Source organism: Symsagittifera roscoffensis, chromosome 4 (assembly GCF_963678635.1).
Source record: "Symsagittifera roscoffensis chromosome 4, txSymRosc1.1, whole genome shotgun sequence".
NCBI lineage: Eukaryota > Metazoa > Xenacoelomorpha > Acoela > Convolutidae > Symsagittifera > Symsagittifera roscoffensis.
In genome coordinates, this window is record NC_087065.1 from 69749671 (window position 1) to 69774376 (window position 24706).

The window sequence follows — 24706 nt, forward strand, 5'->3', positions numbered from 1 at the left end:
TTAATGGTGTTGCATCAATTGTTAATGGTATTACTCTTACATAATCTCTTATGTAAGATATTGTACTTATTGCTTGACTTGAGATTGATTGTGGGAAGCTTATAAATGCTGGATGAGACCATTCGGGGTCCCAAACATAATCTGATTGTTCTGTGATAGCGGTATCATCGTTCGAATTTTGGGGTCTAAAATTTTTTCTTGCTTGTGCAATTAAATCAATATTGTGTGTGAAATAATCTATTATGAACCATGCTAAAATTTTTTGTAAATCGTGTTTGGTATGTTGTGAAACGTCGTCTTTCGTGAAATTTTCTTTAATAATGTTTAAATAACTAGAGAGTAGTGTGATTTCATGTCGTACTCTTAAATGTTTAGATGTTTCTGTCGGTGAGACATTTGTTAATGGGAGTTCATTTTCTAATATCGAAATATAACTATATATTAGTGCGAAAACTTCATTGGTGAAAATGGAGTTTGCTCTTTGTGAGTTATGGTATTGGATGCTTTTTATATATTCTGAAAAAACTTTTGAAAATTCTAAATCAAGGTCGTCTGTTTGAATAGTATATGTTCTATTATTATGGTTTGGGGAAGTGAATTCTATAGAGTAGATTCCATACTGTTGTGTTATGTTGCATATATCTTTTAGATAGTGATCTATGATTTGTCTTTTGATTTTTACATCGGGGAACTCTGTTTTACATGGACTGATTCCGGGTTCAAATAAATTTACGAGTAAATTTTGACAAAATATGTGTTGTCCTCTATCAGTATCTGCATCTACTATAAAAGGAAAGATTTCATCATCATCTGGAGTTTCGTCACCTGGGGTGTGCGTTGAACTCATTTTTTCGTTCGATGACTGTTAATAGGTAATTATTAATGTGTCGAATTGGTTGGTTCCAATTGTATAGATGTACTGGTTTGTGTTTATACTGCTTTTTTATTCTTCTTTTTCCTCTTTGTGATGAATTTGAAGTTGTTTCTGAGTCAGAAAAATATAATTGATCGTGTTGTGGGTAATTTTTATCTATTGATTCTTTTAATTTGTAAAGTTCGTCTAAACTGTTGGTTTCTGATTCTGAAAATGCGTTTCGATTTTTTGAAAATCTTTTTCGTGTTATTTGTCTTTGTTTAGTTATTATTTTTCTCTTTAGTGTTTGTCGTTTTGTTCGAATGTATCCAACTGTTTGTGTATGAGGTGTGATTACAAGGTCGTATTTTTTGTTATCTATTTCACAATTGTGTAAAATAATTGTTTGTTTATTTCCTAGGTTTTTAAATGACATAAGGTTTAGAATGACGGATGCAAAAGGTTGTTAAATGATTTCTATTGACTTAAACTGTTAGTTCTTACGATTTTTTGGTTAGCTTAACCTGGGTCTAGTTGTTCAGGGTTGGAGAGAAAAGTATATCGATTCCGAAGAATGATTTTTACTTTCTCGTGACTAGTATAAGCTAAGGTGTTAACTTACTTAATCTTACTTAGGGGTAGTGATTGTGTTCAAGGGTTGGAGAATAGTAAATCGATCCACAAGGTTCAGGTATAATTAGAACGCGAGTAGTTCGTTAGATACTATTTTAAACTTACTAAGTCTAAGATTTATCCTGGGTCTGGTAAGAGGAGGGGTCAAGTGAAGGATGAATAACCGAAGTTCTTCACTGTTTATCCTAATTTGAATGATTAGTTTTGTTTAAAAATTTCTATTAGTCTTGGGTTTTTAGAAAGGGTTGGGTAGTGAATCGACGTTTGAGGTCGTTAGACACTAATTAAGTGGGTGGGGGAGAACAAAGTTGTTCTGTTTGATCCAAGGATAAGCCTTGATGATCAAATTTAAAATTTAATTAAGTAGAAAATGATTTAAGATCCAAGGATAAGCCTTGATGATCTGATTTTAAATTAAGTGACTTTAAATTTTAATAAAGTTTTAAATTTGTGTAAAGGAAAGATTTAGTGTTTTGATGATATTAGTGGGTTTATGATTGCTGTTATGTTTTAGGTGATGAAGCTGGAACAACAGGATGATTTATGATTACTAACCATTTATTGTCATGCTACTAATTTTTATTTTTATTTTCCAATAAATATTCTTCAAACATGTTTTGTATAATACTGCAGAATTTTAGGAAAACGATCTTAGATCTTTTTATCAATCGTTATTGTATAATATTAATTTGTTTAGCGCCTGAAATGATTTTGAAGATTTACTTCAAGGTTTTATGTTTGCAAATGGAAATCTAAATTCATTGCAAGTAGTATTCGAAATATAAAAGTTTGTTCTGGCTTTTGCCGAACTATCATATAACTATACGGCAAGTTTCTACTTTGTCGTATGTCGTCTTTGGTTCGATGTCTTCTTCCAATTCCGGGTAGTTCTATTATGGTTCGGAATATTGGCTCTGATCTATTGAGTCGGAGAGACATTTCAATTAAATTATTGTCGTATAACATTTTGTAAATGTTTTTGTCTAATTTCTAATCTAATTTTGGTTAATTCTAATCTAGTAAGGTCTTGTTCGAGACTTATGGTCGCACCAGATGAGTTAGGACTGGGGTGTATAACTCATAGAGTAATTTCGGATAGGGTACACCGTCTGCTCGTCACGCTATCTTATTTTCGGCCGGATAGATTCGTGCAACTTCTTAGTCTAATACCGATCCTAATCTTACTCTTATACTATCTAGTCTCAGGTTGTTTAACTAGTCTCTGCTAGGCTCAATAGATCTAGGGTATACTGGTTTATTGCGGCTGCTGAAGTGCTCGGGAGAGTCCAACTAATTTCTAAGTTAAATTCAAATCTCTCTGGTGCTGAAATTACAAGTAACTTCAGCACTTACAAATAAGTGGGTTGTTAGTTAGATGGATCATGATTGGTTAATATTAAATACTTTACATTGGTAAAACATTTAATTTATCCAATCATAAAATATAGTTTAGATCAGGTTCCACTTTCTTTGAAAATTGGAGCTGCAAGACTATCGAAAAACTAAGAGATTTAAAGTAAAACTATCCCGCAAACTCTATGAACAAATAACACGTTTCAAATTTCGTTACAAAGAGTAAAATTGCTTAGCTAAATTCTGTTTTAATGGCTTGTTTGCCGATTACGTTTTACCAATAGAAAATTTTAGTTGTCATAAATTGGCCAAATCTGAACTTTCAACCCAATTCAATTTTGCAAAAATTGATCAAAGTTAAAATAGCTTTTGAAATTGTAGCAAGACAATTTGCCCTATCCAATCTACCCCATGTCAATTAACCTTATTTCATTTTACCCTATAAACCATTTTAATCTATGCCAATTTACCCTACTCCAAAATACCGCATAGTTCTCTTTTATCATTTATCACACTAGGTGTTACGGACATGCATGGAAAAGTTAAATTGTTTGATATCTATCATTTGGACTCATAAATTGAATCGGTTCAAAACCCGAGCACTTCGTGGACTCGATTGAAAATTTTGAATAAAAATCAATCAGCATTCAACACAATTAGCTTGCGCTTTTTTTCTCATTATCAGAAGCTAAAATAGAAATGAACACAAAAACCGAATCATTTTGTCGTTTTTCATTGCAAACATATAAAAAAAGAGCCAAACCACTTTTATTGCAACTTGTCTTCAAACAGTTGCCGATGAGGAGGCCGTCCAAATGGTTTTAACTTTGCGCTCTTCAATAACGGGCGCTCAATCGATTTTTTGAAGGCCATAGGCCCGCCGTTTTTTGAAAAGCGTTTCGAAGTGCCACAACAGTGCAAAAATTTATGTCTATTTGATTGCGGGATACTCAACCATTATTTTGAAAATCACGATAAAGTAAATGCCATCCAGTTGAACAACATAGACCACTGATTCTGTGGTGACACAACATATAAAAAGTGTCCAAACCAGTTTCATCAACTGTTACTGTTTAAATACAAGTAGCTGCTTTTTATCCGCCTTACATCTTTTCTCTGCTCCTCAAAAAACATGAGGACGTTCTCTGAACGGATTCCCTGAAAACATTCCCTAAACAGTTTGTCTCAGTTGTCTCAAAGGGCGGAACAAACAACGCCTTCTCCTCGAGGTTTAAAGGTCAGCGCTCACTTTTTTCTTCGCCTACTTTCCCATTGGTACTTCCCGTTGATACTTCCAATTAGCTCAACCCTTCAACCGTAAAATTAAGAAAGCTGGATTTTTTGCAAACCAATTGAAAGGTGACGGTACAGATAGTGAAAAACAAGATGCAGTTGCTTCCTAATTCCACAAAAAGACTCAATTCTAGTTTGTTAACACTTTCTGGCTCAACTGAGCCAATTTTAATTGAAATTTTTACAAACCTCTTTCATCTTTAAATATAACCGTGGCCTGGCATTGGGAGCGTAATCTCCCTTTTTCGTTCAATCGAGTTTCAGTTAGGACTTTTGAGTTCACGGTGATTTGTTCTTTTTAAAAATTCAACGCATTATCAGCTAAGCTACGGCGATTTGACTTGGCTATACTCGAATTTTGCTTGGTTAAGACTTACTCACAAAGCAAAATTATAAAATCAGTTTAAAAATAGGGTTCGTTCAAGCTTTAATTCACTTGGATTTGAACGAGCAACCTTTCGTTGATTGGTTTTTATTCTTGTGCCTCAATTTTTTATGATATAAAATCAATAGTCCCTGGATAAATTTTGTTTTCTATTCTTGAAAAAGATTGCATAACTTTTAATTGCTTTTAGTAAATAAGGTAAAATTACGTAAGGTAAATTGGTATAAGATAAAGTGGAAGACAGGGTAGGCTAGTAAAACTTAAAATGGATTAGGGTAAATTGGAATTAAAAAACCTGGTAAAAATTGGATTAGAATAAGTGGCTAGGTAAGTAGTCAAATATAAGATCGTTCGGAAAAAAACCACCAAAAGCAAAAACCCTCCATCATTCTCTGCAAAATCGAAACAAAAAAATGAATTTGATAAAAAGCATAAAAAATGTCAATGATGGGAAAAGAAACGAAGAATTATTAGGCATTCAGTTGTTCGCTGTTGGAATGGGAACAACTTCGACCAAGCATGTCAAACTACCCAACCAACTTATTGAGACTCGTTTTACTGAAAATGTATTCGAGTCTGTTATACCTGATCACGGGAGATGGTGTCTACCTCATAACATATGCACAGATAGGATTACAGAAGGGTCAAATATCTGCACTTTTGACGACGGTGGACCTCTTTTTGAATTGGACTGCATTTCTGGAAGCCCGAAATGTCTTTACGGAGTGGCCAGTTATCATATCCAGGATCCAGCATATCCGAATGAGTTGTGCACCGGGGGCAGCGTGTTTGCGAGGATCCCGTCATATTTTAATTGGGCTTTACAGACTATTGCTCTAAACTGAAGTTTGAAATAACTCCATTTCAAAAAATCTAAATTCTTTTGCTTTTTAAAATTTTTCATAAAATCCATTATATGAACTTAATAAAATTGCATCAAACCAATTTGAAATGACTTTGGCTACCAATTTTTGTTCAAGTTTTCTTAAATTGGGCGAGATGGAAATCAAACCTTAAAATTCAAACCCCCTATAACCCCTTGAATTCAAATCGTAAAACAATCACTTTAAATGGCTTTTTTCCATTTTCCCCTCAGATTTCAAACTTTATCTTTACATTGGTTTTCTACGTGATACATGTACATGTATTTGTCAATTTCTTCAAAAATTGGAGCAAAGTTATGTTTAGATTGAGCAAACATCATGTGTCACTACGACTTCAAATATAGGTCAAACTTATAAGTCAAGCCTACCGGTCAAATTTTAGACCAAAAAAAAACTTTTGAAGTCATAAAGTTTTTAAATTGCAAAAACAGAAAGTGCAAAAATTTCCTCAAAAAGGTTCACCAAATTATTATCATTGCGAGGCCAAACTGTGCATTTTGTTAATTGTCAGCGGATTCCAAATACAAATATCTAAAACGCTGTGTAGCTTAAAACTGCTCCAAAACCAGGTGAATTTTCGGAGTCGGCATCAGTACTTGCGCAACCTGGAACAGTTTGAGAAACCCCAAACAAAAAATAAAATTGTATAGAACAAAATACGCTGCTGCATGAAATAAATTTATAAAATTGAAGCTAAGACACTTAAAAACACTTAAAGCTAAAACATTTAAAAACCAATCCTTACACTTTTCACATGAGTAAAAGTTTCGTGAAACAAAAGATACGGAGTTTTCAACCTCGCTAAAACATCATCACAGTATAAGGTTTTATGTTTTGATTCTCAAGATTTCACTATAAATAATTTGAGATGTTTTAATTGATTGTTTTTTTTGGAACAATTCTCCCGAAAACTAATCAGAATCTCCTTAAGCCATGTATGTATGTATTTATATATTTATATATTTATATAGGTTAAGCAAAAAACAACGTCTAGGTGCTTGGGGGCCGGGTGCTGTTCAAGTAGTTTTGAACAATACAAGCAACATATGATAGACAAAACTTGTTTTTCACTTGTAATTCTTGTTTTAAAGAGTTTGAACGCGTTGGTTGAACAGACCTGGGCACTTGAAATTGTCTTGATTTCTTTTTAAATTGTGAGCCAATGGTTAAGCCATCAACAATTTTAAAATTTTAAAACTAGTTTTCTCGAGAGCAAGTAAACGTTTCTACCATTTTTTATCCCAAGTTTTAGTTGAAATGCTTCAAAATCACATGGCACTTGACGCCGTACGGCTGTTTTTTTTTAGAAAAGCGACAATTTGTCTCAGGCAATAAGTGGTCAAAAAAGGACATCTGGTACCATTAAAAAAGCTACATTAACATGAGACAAAATTTAACCTAGTAGGCTGGTTTTGGGCTTGCTCTGAGAATTAAACTCAAAATCAATACTTTTGCCGGTTTTATGGTAAGTTTTAATGGTTTGAAAGCGGCCAATTTTGCCTAAAGTTGGAGTAATTTAGTCATAGTATCGAAATGTCATGCTTTGAAAGTAACGATAATTTTTTGTATAGGTGAATCATCTCACAATCAAAATTACAAACAAGAAAATAGCGCAATTTATAGATGCCTATACTGAGAAGTTTTACAACTCAATTTGAAGCATTTACAATTTGATTTTTTGCCATTAGGACAAAATTGAACAAAAAACTTTGCTGAAAAAATTTACCAGTTATGAGGCGGTAGGAGCTTTTAGGGTCTTGCCCTGGTACTATCCATCTTGTTTGAACCCTTAAAACGTTTGGGCTGCACTCTTGGCTAAACTCAATCATGTGTGCTTTTTCATGCTATTCAATCGTCTTGAATAATCAGGTTGAATATATGTCAGGTTGAATATATGTCAGGTTGAATATATGATTGACTACTTCTCGACACGACAGCTGAAACGGAAACTGCAAGCATGAACTCGAGAAGTTTAGCAGTAAAATCTTTCTTTTGCCCGAAATGGTCCACGACAAGAACTAAAAATTATGTGGAAAAGTCCATTCTAATTAATTATAAATGGATTGAATTTAATTTTAAATTTGATGAATACAATGTACTATATTCGATTGTTTATTCCATTTTGTTGTCTGCGTGCAACATGAGAATCAATTACATTGTTAATATTTTAGACCACAAAAATCCTTTGTAATTGATTTTTTTTTAACTTTGATGCGAGACACTTAAAACCTCCTAGAAAATTTTATACCTCAGTAGTTTCCTAGTTAAATTTGATTGAAATCTACTATTGTAGGAGATTTCAGTTAACGTAGAAAAATCTAATTGGCGTTTTTAGGTGGCAACGAGTCTTGCTTTTGCCTAGATTACTTGAAATTTGCATTCTATGCAATTGTTTCAAATTTATCTAGCACAAACTGGGCAACTATTAGCTCAAATGAAAAAAAAAACATTTGCTGAGAAAATCAAACGTTCCCTTTCCAAAAGCAATTTATTCTGTGCTAGATCAATTTTATATTTTTACTTACAAAATATGTAACAGTTTTATAAATTTAAACAGGTACCTCAACCTATTTTAAGTTCGTTTCTTAAGAGCGATTTTTTTAAAATAGATTATTTGATTGAAAACTAGGCTGCAAATAAAAGGTTTTTTTTTCAATTTTATAGGCGTTTAAAAGTTTTCAATTTTTATAACTTATGGCAAACAACGTGCGATCTGTTTCGTGCGAATAACGCGTCAGCCGAGATGTAACCCATTTAAAAAATTTTGAGCAAAAACTGTTTGGCCTATTAAAGTTTTTGCTAAAACAAAAAGACTGCTCATAGCAGGGCAAAGCCCTAATTGTTCAGACTGCCCTTTAATAGAATAGTCTTTGGTATAGTTTTTGGTAAATGGAATTTTTTTGGTAAATGGAATGTCTCTAGAATAGTTTTTTAAAATTTGAGTCGTATATGGAATTAATCAGGCCAATTAGCTTGCCTTAGTTCAATTTGAAAAAAAATTTGCGCAGAAAAATTAGTCCGTATTCTAATTGAACAATAAGAGATATCAGTAACGCCATTATGAGTGGGGAAAAAATTTTTGCGAAAGTATGCTTCAATGGGGTCCGATACATAAAGAAAGTCTTGCATCGCGCCAACAAAGCCAGGATATTTTGTAAGAAGCTTTTTTCTAAAATCTGGCAAGCCCGCAATACGTTTTAGAGCAAACACGGCACCATTTAAGCCTTCTCATTGGTAAGAGTTGTCAATGTTTCAAAAAGTTTCAAGCTTCTGCTTTCAAACAATTGTCACTTTCGACCAATTGTAGTTTTTGACCAATTTTCGACTCATGGTTTTCTATGGAATCTTTTCGAAATCCAAACTTCAGTCTTACCTGTTGGTAGTCGCAGTAACTATTCGTTGAATTGATTCTAAAAAGACTTTTCGTTCCAATTTTTGAAGAAAATAACAGATTCGTTATGCTTTGGCGATCAAATTAACTTTCAATACATGTCTTTACTATTATGAAAAAAATGAATAGAAGAGTATAAACTCAAAATGAACCATTTTGCCTGCTTTCATTTTTCGTGAAACACTGGGAGATTTATAAGCTGCCAGTTTGCCCAGTTTGAACTAGTTTTTTTGCCTTCTCAAAAGTTTATGCCAGAAGCCTTAAATAAAATAAAATAATTTTTAAACTGCGCACAAAATCTTTCGAAGTATTTGAAGCATTAATTGCACATACTGATTAGTTTTACAACTCACGTAATAAATGTTTTTATACAGTTTTTGTTCCAACTTTTGAAGAAGGAAATAGAATAATTGTGCTCGGTCTGGTTTTTTCTCCAGACCCAATAAAGTTTTTTATCTAGCACTTTGAGACGGAAATTTTTATTATCCATTTTTGGTAAACGTATTGGGGTTTGAAAGTTGCGCCAATTTGTCCAAAATGTGACAAAAACGCGCGATCTATTTCGTGTTAGTAACGTGTCAGCCGATGTTTAACCCAAATTAAAAATTGTTTCGAATTGAATTGAGCAAAGCTTTTTGGTCTATTTAAGCTTTTGCTAAATGCGAAAAAAAATACTGCTCAAAGCAGGGCAGAGCCCTGACTTATCCGACTGCCCTTTAACTGTTCTAGAGCAGTTTTTGTTAAATGAAATGTTCACAAACTATGAACTGCGACAAAATTTGAGTCATATATAGAATTAATCAAACCAATTAGATCGCATTTTTTGAAACTCAGAAAAAAATAAGATAACGCCAACTTGATTAAGGAATTTTTTTTCTAAAATATGTTTCAATGGCGTCCGAGACATAGAGCAGTTCCTTGGATCGGATGTTAAAGTTTTCGGCAATCAAAACGTCTTTGAGAAGAACAATGAAAAAACTTGGTTTTCACCAAGCTCGGGCTGATTACTGCTGAAAAATTAATGGTTTCGGAAGATCAAATAAACTGACTATCATTGACGATACTAGCTCAAGTTGCGGACTTACAAACAACCTACGCCTTATTTTACAATGTTGCATTTAGAGTTATTGGAAATTATGATTAAAATTTCTTTTTTTTATGCTAAGAAATATATTTTATGCCATCTGAAAAAAAGACCAACGCAACGTCTCGTAAATGGTTTTTATTTTCTGTCATAAAACTCTCGCGATGTCATTTATTCAACAATTTTGCCAGTTATTTTTTGAAGTTCGTTTGAATTGTCCTGCCAGTTCAAATGCAGCTGTTTTCAACTGCAGCAGAATTACAATCGATTATAAACTCCTATACAGCCAAACTATTGTCACAAAAAAATTGGTTTTTTGGATAAGTTGCTAATTTTAATATTGCTGTCAATAACTAATTGTCTCGATCTGAGATGTCTTTTCACTTTTTTGTTCATCTGAACACAAAATTTAACCACTGACAAAAAAATTTTCAAAGATATCTTCGTTTTAATTGCATCATGGACAAGTTCAATTGAGAAAAAATGTATAAAATCTATCTTTAAAGTGATTGATGAAACGATTTTTTCAATTTCACACAAAGCAAGATCTATGAAAAGCATAAAATATAAGTAACTTAGATGAAAGGTTGTAGACGAAATGAGCAAAAAAAGGATACTAAACGCTTATAATCGAGTTTTTGGGTAACGATAAAAATGGAAAATGTGATAAAAATAATCAAAATAGTCGATTATTAGTATCTCGAAAACAGATGAAATAATAATCTATTATAATTAATAAATTGTTCCTAGAATTTGATATAATTTGATTATTATAGAAAAAAATAGATTATAATCTATTTTCATTGATTGAATTTTTTTTTTTTTCAATTGACTTGACTGGTACTAAAATCTGAATAAAATCGATTTCTAACGCTTGAAATTAGATGCAAATAAACAATCGTCCTTCTAGAACAATTGTAAATTTATCTTTTCCCGTGAGTTTCTGATTATCTGCATGCATTCGGGCTTATGAGCTATTTGTTTTTCTGGAAGCAGTGTGAGGATACCCTCTATCATGAAATTTCAGCCTGAAATTCCAACGCCCAGATCTACCCCTGATAACATCTATATTTTAATTAAAAGTGAATCCACTGTAATATTTGAAATTTTTACAAATTTTAAGTTTCTGCAACCACATCTACCCCTGATAACATCTATTCTTCCATTATCTAACTAGTTGTTGTGAACCCACTGTAAAATTTTGGAAGAAAAACTTTTAAATTTTTTTATGACACCAAAAAATCTTTTAAAAAAAACAGCAATTAATAAAACACACATTGTGGCTTGAAGGCACAGCTTTTCAGAACTTCTTCAATCAGTCAATCAGGGTTATCAGGGGTAGATGTTACCAATGGTAGATCTGACTATTGGAAATTCATGCTAAACTTTCGCAAATGAAAGAATCTCCAAACTGCAAAAATAAAAATTTTGAATAATCAAGTGTTTTGATTTTCTTTGAAGACTGAGAAGCAACTGTTAGTTTGTTTTGTAATAATTTTTTGTCAACCTCCAAAAACATAGTTAAAAAACATACTTTTAATCGTTATGGAGTTTTTTTTCTAAGTTTCATTAACTTTTGTTATTTTTTTCCAGTTCATAGGCCAAAAAATTTTGATCAAATTAGCCTGCTAATTGCGTGTAGTTATTCGACCATCAGAATCCTGATTGACCAGAAAACTTGTTTTTTAGGATCATGCAAGTATCTTGTTAGTAGTTGATATATCTATTTTGCTTTCAAGATAGCAAAAATTATAGTTTTCAGTTTTAGATTTTCTTATCAAAATCTTTGCATAATTTTTTTTCTGCGAAGAAAAACAGTGTTTTGCTCAAAGACAGCCTACTTTTGAAAAAGGTAGCAATCTTATCTACTAATGAATGCAAACAGCCAATTAGGACTTCGACCCATAAAAAGCAGTTTTCGTAAGATATTTTTTTTTTTTACTCTATTTGAGCTCAATATAGGAAACTCTCAAGTTGATTGACATTGTTGATCTAAATTGTGAGCTCAGTAACTTTAAGAAAGGTGTAGCCGCTAGATATGTAAAACAGCACAACTTTTTACAAGAACAGTCAAAAATTCTGTGGAATAATTCTCATTGATTGACTTCGATATTTTGTTTTTAGTCAAGTTACTCTAATATTATTATGAATTTTATTTGAATTTGTTTCTTGCTTTTTTTGTATTATTTTTCTAAACAAAAAACCGAGGAAAAACTTGGCTCTATTTAAACCAGAGAGAAAAGCCGGAATTTCTTTGATTCCGTATTTCACCGTTAAACATGTACAAGGAAGACCTCTAGCAGTTGTCGGAACTGGATCAATTTTGACAAAAACGGCTCGAACATCTTTATTTTTGCAGCAAACATTTTGTTCGGAGTAGACACATGGCGGCAGATATTTTTTTGAAAAATCTTTGGAATTCTTGATCAAAGATCGGATAAAATATGCACAAACAGAAATACTTGAACCAACATATTGACACATGGGTCGATTAAATTTTATTTTACGACCGAGGTCTCCTGTGTATTGTAATTTGTTCACAGGAAAGAAAAAATACATATTTTATGGCGTAGCCAGTTATTTTATTCAAAATCCCGAACGTCCGATTGATTTTGTAATGTTTTAGTGTATTAACACGAGTTCCAGATTTCATCAAATAAATATATCCAACTATGATTCAGTTCACAGATAACAAAAAAAAGTTGTTGACAGTAATTTTTTGACATGGCTGAACAGATCAAGTGCTATTTTTGAGTGTTTTTAGACTTTGTCATCGAGTATACACATATTTTTTTAAGTTTCCACTTAAAACTTGTTATGAATGATCTTGAAAAAATGAAAAATTATTTGTGGTGCAAGTCAAATTGCGGCTCAAATGCAAAGTTGACAAAAAAAATTTTGGCCGCAAGCTGTGTCGGAGAACTGACGGCATGGGTTCTTGGAACTTCTGGAAATGCGGGGAAAAAAGCTAGCGAAAAGTCGCAATTGTGCAGCGCGAATTTCAATGTTCAAAATAAACTCTGCAAATTATCTCGAACACTACCGTGGGAGACAAAACGCATCATTTTTCGTAAATTTTCAGTTAAAAAGAATTAGATGCAAAAGTCTTACAATCTTTATACCCAATAGAACTAAATCTGAAAAAGCTCTACAAAAGATTTGATTCCCTTATGATTAATATCTCGTCAATATAGAAGATGTGTTTTGTTTTCTCATTTTAAGCAATCTCATTTTTTTCTTATGGAATTTCTCAATTCAAGCTCTCATAAATAGTGGGTTTCTAAAATATAATGTGTACGAACAAGTCAAAATTTTTCAATTAACACAAAAGGAAGACTTTTTCCAGCCTAAGCAAGTCTCCTGGTTGAAAATGATCGCCTTTAGCTCGCCGGTTTTAATCCTAATTGGTGCTCAATATTATGTTGGCCTATGCCGCACTGAGGAAAAAGCAAAACGATTTTCAAACTTTTGTTCACGAAAGTATCCGAAAATTGTCCTTATGCTTGTCTTTTTTTGCTTATGTAAATTTTTCCATCGTTGAAAACTAACTGATTTATAAATTGAAATTTAAAACAAAAATTCAGCCAAAACGTAGCTTTTTTTCAAGATGGGACTATTTGATAGTTACAGTCTATCAGGTGTCCTACAATTTAATGACATACAATTTAACACCGTACTTTTTAACACTTAGTAATTTCACTTCTAAACAATTTAAATCGACAACAATATTACTCCTATTTTCCAGTTTAACACAGTACATTTTAACACCTAGTCATTTCACTATTAACTCTAGTGCTGTATGAATTCCTTATCTTAACTCTTCTCACACCAAAGTTAATCCTGCAATTAACACACGCACCATAATGAAAAACTTGGTTTATCTTAGTTATACATGCTAAAAGGAGGCTTCCTAATTTACTTAAGACTCTTATCTACAAGTTTGTAATTTATTTTCAATTAGACTTTTCGCTAAATCATTATGATTACTAAAAAAGCTGCTTGTGCTAATTCAAAACAATTTGACGTAAAAATTCTGACAAAAATTAAATTCTGACAGTCACTTTATACTTTACTCAAGTGATAAAAAAACGAAAACACAATTAACACCTTATGATTGAGTCTTCTTTCGAGTTCACAGTTTCATCTAAAAACAAGCCAATCCTTATAGCGTCCGGCCACGGATTTTATTTCAAGCGAAAAAATAAGTTTACAGAAAACTGGATTTGCTCAAAATATCAAACAGTTAAATGTCGAGCAACTGCCATTACTGAAATTAACGAATTAATCGAGACGCTTGGAGAGCATAACCACGACATTTCAGCGGGAAAATTGGAGGCCCGAAATGTCATAAGGCATATAAAAGATCTCAGTGAGAGATTTACCCCGACTGTTGCAGTTGCCAGTGCGGTTTTGCCAATTACAAACGATTTGGCTACTCAGTTTGCTCTCGGGATGCCTTATTTTCGGGATGCTAGGTTGGGACTACGGGCTGGCAAACCCTTTAGCTTTGTATTTATGTGCCAACAGTTCAAAAAAAGCTGAGAAAGCGATCAGGTCATAAGTTTAAGTTCGAGAATGATTCTAAAAAAAATGATTTTAATTTTTTTGGCAATGGTTGATTAAACCTTTTTTTAATTTCTATACCGGCTGAAAATGTCTGAAAAATTAGGCCATATTAGTCAAAGGACGTCTAATTATTTGCGGGCTTTTGAAGTTCATTGCTTGTTTTTGGTTCATTTTGGAATGATTCATTGAAAATATTGGCAAGGGCATTTCTTTTTGGTTTGAAACGTTTCATTGAAATCATTTGCAAGGTCATTTCTATTCAAAACTTACGCGAATTAAGTAGCGCAAATTTGTCTGGCTTTAAATGGCAAAAAGTTCTCTCGTTTAATTCTTTGATGGTTACCGAAATCCCCTTTGAAGTAAGTTTTCTTTTCATTTTGGATTAAAACGGTGTTAAGTCATAGAAATTGTTTTAAAATGTAGCGATGTTATATTGCTAAGGCAACAAAAAGTAGGGAGTGTTAAGTTGTTTAGAGTTAAAAAGGGGGGAACCGTCTATCAACTCTAGTAGGCAATATTTTATTTCTTTGCCAAATTTTTGTAGTTATTAAAGCTGGCGTAACGCTCTTTCGAATTAAGTAACTATTGTTATCATGTTCCAATTTATACCCTCGTTCATTGAATCCATAAACACTTACAAAAAAGTATGCATAGGTTTATAGATATTTATACGTCCATACTTAACTACTTATAAAAATGCATAAAAACTTTTCACCAGCACGAACAAACGGTTTAGAAAAAAGTTTACATTTGGTATAAATTGGACAAATAGCGTTTTGTTAGTTATTAAGGATACAGCCGCAGTTAACTTTAGATATTTTTTAAATGATCATTTTTTGCATATGGTTCTGCAACATAAAATTTCTTGAAACAAGTAACCAAAAAATCATTCAAGTTAAGTGAAAACTACCAAAAGCATAAATATTTTGGCTGGGATAACGGAATATTTGTGCTCGGGGTGGGTTTTTTTTTATCTTCAGACAAATTTCAACTTTTTAACTAGCCATTTTTTCCAATTTTTTTAAAATATCATTCGAAAGGTATTGTTGTTCTGAGCTCTAATTTGAAAAGATATTTCACCTGTGATCATTTTTCATAAAGTTATGGGGGTTTAAAGATTGGCATTTTGGCCAATTTGGGAAAATTAATGCGCGATATATTTCGGGCTTTTAACGCGTAAGCGGAGATTTAATCCGTTCTAGAAATCGTTCCAATTTGGTTGAATTAAACTTATTTGGCATAATTGGCTGTTACTAGCAGAGAAATCTATTCTTTTGTACTTTATATGGCGTGTATGGGGGGATGATTTTTGTTTAAAAAAGTTCAAATTTCAGGGAAAAAAAAATCATTTTGTTTTATTATAATCAATTTTTTATGTTTTACTGCCCCATAAACCTTAAAAGGCAGTAGGAACACTCAAGGCTTTGCCCTGATACTAGCAGTCTTGTTCAGTTTAGACTCATCATTTTGTTTCGAACGTTCAATTAGCTAAAGGTCAGCTAAAAGTCATTTTTTTATGTTTGCCATTCTCATGCAATAACAAACCTATTAGTTTTAATTAACCTCAATGATTTTCAGTTTCTGGATTATGCTTAGATCTGGTTGGTTTGTAGATTATTTCAGAAGACGTATTCTTGATAGTAAAATTTTTTTAACACCACAAATGAAAAGGTAACAAAAAACAATCGGAAATTCGTTAGCGGCTACTTCGCCTACCGAATTTTCTCTCTAAAACTTTTTAGAACTTTTGTTTTTCTTGTTGTAAATTTTTAACTTGCTAAATTTTTAATTTTTAACATGCTTTTTTTGCAACATATTTTCTCACAAACTTATCTGCAATAATTTGAAAACAATTGAATCAAATCTGTTGAGTTTCTGTTTCTTCATTGTTTAAAAGCAAATCATTACAAACATTCAGTTGTAAATAAACAAAGCAACGTTTTTTTCAAATGTTGTTTCCCTACATGTTTGCATTTATGTGGCAGGTTTGGGCGCTTAGTTCACCTTTTTCGGTATCGCATGCAACTTTAAGCTCCATTATGCCTATTTTTCAAGATTTTGGTAGTTGGTCCTAATTTTGCCCAAAATTGAACTGAAATATGCATAAAAAACAAATGCCAGGGGGCAAATAGTCTTCAAGAATGAATTTAAACTTGATCTTTTTCTAGGCAGCTCTTACAAAGAACAATAGTATCAGGTTCTGCTTATACAGTTTTTTCATTGAACTTTTACTTTTTCCAGTTTCAAAAATTGAACTGGAACCTCTATTCTAGAACATGAGTGTGCTAGCAGATTTAAGCATCCCAGCCGTCATTTGTTATCAAAACTGAGTAAAATTTTGAGCAAATTTATGTTTCAAATCGACATGTTCCTGCCACATCAATTCCGAAAACAAAAACAGTTGAAACTCTTCAGGTTTCAACTCGTCAAAACTCGTTAAAACCATCAAAAAAACTTTGCCTGAACGCATTTTTTATGCAGTTGCGCAGTTGCATATAATTTAGTACGCTAATATAATCCTTAAAAGAATCATTATTAATTTGGGTTTCTTAGAGTCATTGCTCCAAATTTTGAAGAAAAGATTGAACAATTGTGCTCATTGTGTTTTTTTTTTCAGACAAATTGCGACTATTTAGCTACTCACTTTTGATTGGTGTTTTTACAATATCTAGTATTAGCGCCCTGAGCTCAAATTAAAGTAGATATTTTGCATCTGACTATAATTTTTTTTGAGTTTTTGCGTTTTTAAATTTCCGATTTGGCTAACCTGGGACACCTAATGCGCGGTATAAATTGGTTCCATTAGCGTTATAGCTTTATATGACGCAAAACAGCCAAAATATTACAAAAATTGTCACATGTAAAATATCTACTTCAATCGAGCATCGGTTTTATCCGGCACAAAAATTGTTGACAAAATTCTTCAAGAAAACATTGACAGAAAGTTCCTGATAAATACGTAAGTAGACACTAATTAATCACTTTAGACGTCTGGGAAAAAGTTTTCAAAAAATGTTCTGAAAAAAAATCATTTTCAAAAATTTTTATCGAATATCAAGTTTCTTTGAAAAATGACTAATTGGTTCAAACCTTACAACCCCTTCCCCTTCGCCCCTCCTCAATCATTTTAGGGGGAGAAATATATATTTTAAAAAAGATATCATTGAGGAGAGAATATTATGTCACCTTGATTATAGATTTTTAGAATGTAATTCAAACAACAATTTTTACTAAGTTTGTAGCCTACCGAAACAAACTGAACAAATTATTTCAAATTCATTAAAGTTTGCCCTTCGAATGAAATGCATACTTTATACAGAAATAATTTTCAGAGTTCATAGTTGCTTGGGCAGGACATCCTACGGCAGGTCTTCTAAGGGAGCTGTCACTGTACGATTGAGCCAACTTATTCCTTGAGACTTTTTAGGGAAAGTCAAAATGTTGAATCCTGATACGAACAGTCTTGCTTGCTTTCTTTCTATTTCTTTCACGACTTTTTGACTTGTTCTTAGATATCTTTGAAAAAATGCAGTCCTTTTGAATTTTAAAAAGAATCCCTAAAACAATCCGAAGAACTCTAATTGAATCATTCGTTTAATTTTTTTTTGAGCTGATGTTGAGGTGGTTCAATCTGCTCAAAGTAGTTTTTTTTCGTTGAATTGATATTTTTCGGCTTTTGGAATTTGAGATGCTTGAAAACTTTTAAAGTTTTCGTTCCATTACTTGTTCGTTTTGGTGCAAATAATGTCAAGTCATAATTAAATATTTGACTCAATCTAAGTTTCCACAAACCTTTCAATTGAACCAGAACAAATGTAGCATCAAAGGCCCAAATTAATCACCAGAGAAAGGCAAATATCACGTTCCATCTGAGCGATGTCATTAAATATTGAGAGATCGTTTCAACTATGCCAAGCTTGAAGCTCAAAAATTTTGTTGCGTTAGTTGCGATGCATATTTTGGCAGACAACATCATTTTTTCAGCTCGAGACACAGAACGAAAACTGTTTGCACCAAGAGTAAAATCAACTTCTTTAATTATCAATGGAATCAAAGCTAATCAGAGACCTTTTTATGCAAGGATTGTTGCATACAAGAGCAGAACATTCTGTGGCGCGACTGCAATTGACTCCCGCTGGGTTATAACATCCGCACATTGCATTGCTAACGTCAGCTGTTAGTACTGCAAGTGATTTTTATTTGAGGGCAGTTGCGGGCTTCAAATCCCCCTCAGGATTTTGACACCCTTTTGACTCTATTTTACGACCCATTCCATATTTGGAGTTATAAGAGAATTCGGAAAATCAATTGGGTCGACGTTTTACAAAAATGTTGACAACTTTTTTTCTCTTAGAAACACAGAAAATGCTCCCCTGATCTATGAAAACTTACATCTACTTTTAATTGTAGGCATTTATTACTGTCATTTTTTGGCTGAATTTCAATTTTTTTGAATTTTTTTATTGTAAACTTGCGAAAACTTGGAGTTTTTTTATTACCATCTAAGTTTTCAAAAAAAGCATGATTTATTTGCTGATTTTTGAAAAAGGTTGTTGTAGTGTACTACATATGTAGGTTGTTTACAACATTTCTAGCATCAAATCAAAATAAAACTGAAGTTGACGACGGTGCTTTCTGAAGTTGCTTTTCAGCGTTTTGGCTATCCGTGGAAATTGGAGACTTTGCAAATCCGATGCTGAACAAAGTCAAATTTAGCGTGGAAAAAGTCAAGGTTATCGATGGGTTAGTCATTCTTTCTACCCACTCTGTAATGAACGGATGATTTTTTATAGTTCATGGGGGTCTTCAACCCCCGCGCTGAGTTGTCGCAACAAATACTACTTATGATCCGCGTTCTTTGTTCAAATCGATTCAATTTGTTTCAGTTTCGAATTCAAGAACAACAGACTTTACAATAATATCGCACTTGTCAAAATGAATCGGCGTCTCGGGTTTCGTCGAGTTCTGCCGATCTGCCAAGAGTCTCCCGATTTAGGAACCCGATTTTTTCTTACCCATAACCCTAGCTCGAACCCAATGTTTACTCTTTTCTTTCAAAAACAGGAATATTTAAATAAAAAAATTAGCTTTTTCTGTTTGACTTTCAGCGGAGATGACAATGTCAATGTCTTTCAAAGCCCTTTTTTTGAAATTTGTGAGATAGTTTTGACGTTTTTCTCCAGATAATTCGCTGACTTATTTAATAAATTTTTAACCTAGAAAGTTTTGTTTTGTTCACTTGACGTAACTGTTTGATGGTTGGTATACGACGATAGGCAAAAAATCGATAATTTTGAGATCTGTTTTTTTGTCACAGGAAATTATTTCGATGTTCATCAACTGTAGCTCGAATCAAAATTGATTTTTGTTTCATATCGGTCGATTTCATCTGATAAATTCATTAGAACAAAAAAAAATACTCGAATCAAATGCTTCTCTGCTCCTTTATACTTTTGAAAAAATTATATTAAAATTATCACAAAATTTCAAAATGAATTTGTAAAACTTTCCTTGAAGGATAAAAATTGTTCAGTTTTTAATTATGGGAAAAGAAAACAAGATTAATTAGGAGTTCTTTTATTGGCTGTTGGAATGGGAACAACTTCGACCAAGGATGTCAAAATACCCAACCAGCTTATGGAAACTCCTTTCACTGAAACTGTGTTTGAGTCTGTCATCCCTAACCACATGAGATCGTGTCAACCCGATAACATTTGCACAGATAGGATTACAGGGATCTTTTTAACTACCCCCCACCTACCTGAAAAAAAGATGTATGTCTATCTGAAAACATACGCACAAAAAGAAATATAGTGGTCTCTTTAACTAGTCCCCCTCCCATGCCTATGGCACCTTGTAATGAACTGCCTCTCAGAAAAATTTGTTTCTAGAAAAAATTCCCCCCTTTGCAAAAATGAAGATAGATAAAAAGATCCGATCACAGAAGGCTCTAATATCTGCTCTTTTGACGACGGTGGTCCTCTTTTTGAACTGGAATGCGTCTCGGGAACTCCGAAGTGTCTTTACGGAGTTGCCAGTTTTTATTTTCAGGACCCAGCTTATCCTGATGAAATTTGCACCGGGGGAAGTGTGTTCACAAGGATGCCGTCTTATACCAAATGGATTTTACAGACTATGGCTCTCAACTGAGATTTGAAGTCACTTTGAAATCCGAGGTTGAAAACTTGAAATTCTTACCAAATTACAAATTGAAATTTATTACGGATTATGTCCAAACAATTCTGTTTGCGAGTTATTCTAGAAAGAAAAGTAGAAAAAATTTTCTCTTCACTCTGATTGGGGGTTATTCTCAGCGGCAAAAGACCGAATGGGCGAAGGAGCAAAAGCAAAAATAGTTGAAAGGCAATTATTAAAATGTCCCGTTCAAAAATATATAAAAATTACTTTATTTGAGTTTTTCACTCTTTCTTTCCAAGTTTTGAAATACTGAAATTTGATTGACTGATTTTTGTTTTCGTTAATTCGGTCCTTCACCAATGAAGGATTCCATGGTCAGATTGACTGGAGCTAGCTAATCAAGTTTCAGCCAAAAAAACATCTCAAAACGTAATGTTCACATATTTCAATCGATTTTTATATCAGCCGAATTGGCCAAAACATAGATCAATTGATAAATGAAGTATAATATCGAATACTTGGCAGGGTTATTTTCAGAACAACAGCAGCACAAAGCAGTTTTTATTTTGGAGCAGTCCTGAACCCGTACCCAATGGAGGCTGTTTTTCTAGATAGAAAATTTATATAGATTATCAGGCCTAGTTTTCTCGTATTTTTGGTGCAGAAGTGATCTATTTCTTTACTAGTTTAGAAATAAACAGTTTCTGGAAAGAAATGACTAGAAATCATTTCACTGCTCAACCGCAACGAGATAAATATGCTTCGTGTTTACAGGATAACAGCAGCAATACAATGCAAACTAAAACTTGTTTTAACCAGGAGACTTTTTTTTAGCTAGAAATAGCTTAGTTTTAGCTAATTTTTGATCAGAATTATGATGAGAAATAAAAACATTTTAAGAAAATCCCTTCTTTATTTAATCTTTTCAAAAAGAATTTCTGACCAGAAATTAGATTAGATATAGAGTATTTCAGATCAGAAATAAAGAGTTTCCTCGGTACAGGAAAGCGTTTTGACTCGATGAAATAAGGTGATCATCTTGACTCATCTGGTCAGAATGATTATATATTGCTCCCAAGTAGTCTAAAATTATGATTGAGATGTCAAAGAGCGTAGCTTCAATTGCTTAGTACAAAAAAAGATTGCAAGAAAAGACTGCCTTTCAACTGGCCTCAAAAAGAAGGGCTCAAATTTGTTGAAAATAGAATTACTGGAAGACAGCTATGAGTTTGAAGCTTTCGAGTTTTATCTATCTCCCCTCAACCCCAGATGCAAAATATCGAATAACAAGTAATACATCTTGAATAGTTTGAGCATTTGTCTTGAAAAGTAGCTTGCTCCAATGTAAAAGGAGTTATTTTGAGTCACGCTTTACTACTTAGCTAGAATTGAACAAGGACAGCCTGTTAGCCTGTTACTAAGCAAGTTAGTTTTTGTGACCATAATCTCTAAAAAACATCAAAAAATTTTTTTGTTCAAATTAGTGTCGTTTTTTCTGTGTGGTGTGATAAAAAGATCTGAATGAATAGCTGCATCTTAAGCGTACTCGGCATTCATAAGAAAATTAGCAAACTGGAATTGTAGAAAAATTACTAGAAAAACAAAAAAAAATTCAATTTTTTGCTGTGCTTGTGAGTTTTTGTAGTTTTTGATAACAAAAAGCGCTAAAAACTCAGAAAGCTATTCACTAGAGTAAAATTTAGTTTTAACAGTTTAAATTGAGCTATTGTAACAATCAAGCAAATAAAATAGGCTATTTTAGGTCTACTAGCTTGCTATTTTTGCTCGAATCCCGACTAAAAATCAAAAACTTTAAACCTGTTTTTCTCAATTAATTTTTTCTAAAATTTTTTAGTGGTGTTTGAATCACGACTGAAAAAACGTTAATATGAAAATCCTTCAACCTATTCTGTTGATGATTTTATGCTGGCTGAATTCGCGCGCAAAGAGAAATTGAAACACTCCCAAATACAAAGTTCCTACTCCTTTTTGAAAAGATATTCGAAACATGAACCGCAAAACTTTTTAAAGATTTAATAATCATCTCGGAAAATTACCTTTTGCAGAAAGATCCCAGCACTAGCAACCATGAATGTGTTTAAAGATGATCAAATATTTTAAATTAAAAGTGAAGAGAAAAAAATAAACTAGGTTTAAAGTGTTGTCGACATCTATTCAGGGGGCCTAGGAAATTAGACGACAAGCAAATTAGACGACCATACAGACACGGAATTTACGTACGACCATTATTTAATTACTCAGCCAACAGTTAACTTAGGTTTAAACAAATTTCACGCTGTTTTCACTCAAATTATTGTTTAAATTGGACAACCAGTATTTACGCAGCCAATAGATAATTGAAGTCTGTAAACAAATTTCACGCAATCAGCACGCAAATTTTTGATAAATTCCGTTATTTTCTAATCGTCTAATTTCCTTAACCCCTTATTCGAAGTTTAAATACGAGTGATTAAGAAAATTTTAGGTCAACGTGATCAATAACATGCAAAAAAAGCCACTCAAATTCCAGCGTTTCACTGAAAAAAAATGTTTATTTTTGGAAAAATAGAACATCGGTGCAAAAAGTTAAGAGGCACTCCAGTCAGTTTTTGGCCCAGCTCTTGAGAAGTATTTTCGATGTACTTTTGAAAAAATTTAGGAAGTTGGACACCAAAACTTCATATGGAAATTATTTGAGTCCAGACATCAAAAGTAAAGAAAAAATCATTACGAAGCCAAACTGTGCTTTTTGAGAAAGGTAAGCGAATTCCGCAACAAGGACACTCATTTTGTTCTTCTTGTGTTCTTTCGTTTCCCTTGATTGTACTGTCACAAATTCAACATGTTAAGAGACTTGTCTCTAGAATCCAGGAACATACAGACACAAAATTGTGCGCCTATCCAGTGCAAAGTTTGGCCTCGTAATGGTAGAGTTTTGTTTCGGTTTTCAATAAGCAGTCTCAATTAGTGGCGGTGAGCTCAAATTCCTAGCTCATTTACAGCAATTAATTCACAGAAGCAACTCCTGAAATTGAATGAAGGCCGAGTAACCCTCTCCAATTTAAGGACCTTCGGTTTGGACGCGCTTTTGGACAAAAGTCTACTCCGTTCTATTCGAACCGGATTAATCGATTACGTTTTTGATTGGCAAGTTGCTGCTGTACTTTTTTTGATTAACTTTTTACCGGTCGAAGTAATTTGAAATAAATTAGAAGTGAACTAAAATGTTGACTAGCGCACTCGATGATGACATCCTTATGAGCCCGGGTTGACAAAAACTGCTAGTCATACAATTTCCATATAGTTTCCCATACAGTTCATACGTTTAAAAGTTGTATAAAACTCGGCGACCAGCTTTTTTCTATACTATGCAGTTGCATTACTAACCTTTTCCCATAATGAAGCTGTATGGTCATAAATGGAAACTGTATGGCTTTTTTTTTCATAATGAAAATGTATGGCCATAAATGGGAACTGTATGACTACCAATTTTTCATAAATGGAAACTGTATGACTAGAATTTTTCCAATCCTAATAAAACGAAAATGCAAAATCTAATTGAGCTATAAATGTAAACATCTAATCGCGCAATCTCAAAACTGGTGAGAAAAACCTGAGAAAATTACGAGAGTGTGTTTTCTGCAGGAAAATCTTCGCGGCTCAGGAGAAAGCTCAGTTTCCTAGTCTTATTGAGATTTGAGAGTATTTGATAGCCTAAAAACACCAAAAATAAACCAATAAAATTAAGATAAAGACCAAGTTCTCAGTGAAAATCAAGCAGAAATCTTGGTCGACTTCCACATGCACGACTATAGAGGGTCAGGTCACGTCATTTGTTCTATAAAAACACTTTTTCATCGTGCCGAAAAACACACTTGCCTGATTTTTACCCTACGCACAAAAATCGATTTTTGACACCACCAAAAAATGCTACTTATACAGTTCCCATAGTATGAAAACTGTATGATAACCTTTTGTTCAATACTTTTTTCGGAAAAAAATCAGAAAATTTTTTTTCAACACATTTTGAGATCAGCATTTAACTATAGATTGTTTTTATGAGATTAGTTTTTATTTTAACGAGTTTTTTTGTTCTCAATGTGGTTAAGTTTTCAGTTCGCAAAAA

The 24706-nt window shown here is 32.9% G+C and overlaps 1 long non-coding RNA gene across 1 annotated transcript; it reads left to right on the forward strand.

Annotated features, from left to right (window-relative positions):
• Nucleotides 1–18252: 18252 nt before the first annotated feature.
• Nucleotides 18253–19470, forward strand: LOC134844528 (uncharacterized). The gene is made up of 3 exons (XR_010162687.1): nucleotides 18253–18618; nucleotides 19095–19185; nucleotides 19329–19470. It is a non-coding gene; the product is annotated as an uncharacterized LOC134844528 (long non-coding RNA).
• The last annotated feature ends 5236 nt before the right edge of the window (nucleotides 19471–24706 follow it).